Raw genomic sequence first — 2,698 nt, 5'->3', positions numbered from 1 at the left:
TCTTCTTTTCTTTTGGTTTGGTTTGGTTTGGTTTTTCAAGACGGGGTTTCATTGTGTAGCCTTGGCTGTCCTAGGACTCACTCTGTAGACAAGGTTAGCCTCAAACTCAGAGATCCACCTGCCTCTGCTTCCTGAGTGCTGGGATTTATCATGTGTACCACCATGCCTGGCTTGCTTTGGGGGACATTTGAGATTCAAATCATGGGACTGGCAAGATGTCTCTTGTCTTAGTTAGGATTTTCATTGCTGTGAAGAGACACCATGAACAAGACAATTTCTATAAAGGACATTTAATTGGGGCTGGCTTACAGTTTCAGAGGTTCAGTCCATTATCATCATGGCAGGAAGCATGGCAGCATCCAGACAGACATGGTGCTGGAGAAGGAACTGAGAGGTTTACATCTTGATCCAGCTGCAGCCAGGAGAAGACTGACTCTTCCGCACTGGGGGGAACTTCAAATCCCACCCCCACAGTGATGCATATCCTCTCACAAGGCCACATTATTTCAACAAGGCCACACCTCCTAATAGTGCCACTCTCTATGGGCCAATCATATTTGAACAACCACAGCTCAGCAGCTAAAGCTGCTTGCCACCAACACTGGTAACCTGAGTTCAATCCCCAGAACTCACATGGTGGAAGGAGAGAACCAAGTCCCGCAAGCTATCCTCTGACCTCCGTATGCATGTGTGCTCTTTTCTCCCAATAATACATGTAAGAATAAAAATTTAAGATTTAAACCAGGCCAGGGATAATGGTAGATACCTTTAATCTTTGGGAGGCAGAGGCAGGAAGATCTCTGAGAGTTTAAGGTCTGCCTGGTCTACCTACATAGCACGTTCCAGGATAGCTAGGGCTATATAGAGAGACCCTGACTTAAAGAACCAAAACCAAAAGAGTCAAACATCCAGGGACCAACTGCAGAGGTTGAAAATACATATTTTTTTCCCTCAAAGATAGCCATGTAGCCCAGGCCGTCTTGAAATCCTTATACATCCAGGGAAGATCTTGAACTCCTGATCTCCTGATGGTAGGAGCTTCGGCTGCTCCTGGGCACCAGGCCTCTGTCACTAGCCGAGAGCCCCCCATAGATTTGTGGCCATCAGTCATGTAAAGACAATGCTCTAAGCCCCTCCACGTGTAAATGAGGCATCCCTAACATCTCAGACCAAGACAATAGGAAAAGAGACATGACCTGTGGTCACATAGGCTCAAGACAGAAGTCTCCATGCAAATGAAGTACCTAGAGGCCCAGAGGGGTGTAGCCAATAAGCTTTCCTTCCCAGACATCCCTCCCTGAAAAAGGTATTTAATCTCAGGCCCACCCTGAGAAGTGGGGTATGGTTTTATGCGTCCACTTTCCACCATGTCAATAAATGATTTGGAACCACAGACTGTCTCTTTATTGGGATCGCCATGGGAAGCCATAGGGAAGAGCTGCTGTGTTATCTCCCATAGAAGACCTCTCTGAGCTCCCAGCCACAATCGCCACCAAGCCTGCTGCTGCTATCAAGCCAAGGACTCTTCCCATGGGACCATCTGGAGCCTCCTTTTCTACCCCCAGCCCTGGGCTAGACACAGCCTGTGGGCCCAGACTCCTTTCTCAGCTTCTCCGTAACTCCCAGAAGCTCCTGGGTGTCCAAGAGCCTGGGAACTCCACAGCCCTAGCCTCTCCGCAGGCCGGCAGACCCCTGAACCAGCTCTGGCTTTCCCACATCTTAGACTGTGCTTCCCACCCCTGAGAAGTGCCTTGGGGCTTCCCTAGACAGCACCCACCTGACAGTGGCATGGGGTAAGCACCATCAAACTCCCCTCGTTCTGCATGCCCTGTGGAGAGCTGACATGGGCCCCACAACCCTATACACCTCCATGGCTGGATCATGCCCTACTGGAGGTGGGACCCAGGGCTTCATGCATGCTAGGTCAGCACTCTGCAACTGAGCCCCAGTTCTCCACGTTGAGAGTTATTAGCTCCTCAAGCCTCTAGCTTGCCTGGGAAGATGGTTCCAGAGATTCTCATTGGACGTGGTGATAGTTGGAGGTGAACAGAGGGTAAGGTCTGGGTGCTGGTTCAGGGTGAGTTGAGTGGAAAAAATTGAACCGAGAGTTGAAGTTTGCTGTGGTTTGGAAGTTAGAAACTAGAGGCTGGGTAAATTCACCTGAGGCTGAGGGCCAGACTGTAGCTCAGATGCAGAGCTTACCCTGCATATGCAAGATTCTGGATCCCTAATTCTACTACCTCAAAAAAAGTACAAATGAGAGATGATCAGAGTTAGAGACTGGTTTTCTCTACGTTGCATGAACCTGTGGCTGTGGAGTTTCAGGCGCAGTGATGAGTGGGAAAGACTAGACTTGGGGGGTTGGTGAGATGGATCAGTGGGCAAAGGCACTTGACATACTACAAGCTTGGAAGCTGAGCTTAATTCCTGGGACCCAGGTAAAGGTAGAAGGAGAGAATTGGATCCACAGAGTTGTGCTTTTTACCTCCACACATGCTACACACACACACACACACACACACACACACACACACACACACACACAGAGGGAGAGGGAGAGGGAGAGAGAATTATATATTAGAATTGGGGGACTATAGATGTGGCTCAGGCATAAAATAATTGCTACATTTTAATGCCCATAACATACACACACACACACACACACACAGCCCTGTCCTCATAATTCTTTGGTTTTTTT

This window comes from Mastomys coucha, unplaced genomic scaffold (assembly GCF_008632895.1).
Source record: "Mastomys coucha isolate ucsf_1 unplaced genomic scaffold, UCSF_Mcou_1 pScaffold23, whole genome shotgun sequence".
Lineage (NCBI taxonomy): Eukaryota > Metazoa > Chordata > Mammalia > Rodentia > Muridae > Mastomys > Mastomys coucha.
This window is presented reverse-complemented; position numbering follows the sequence as displayed.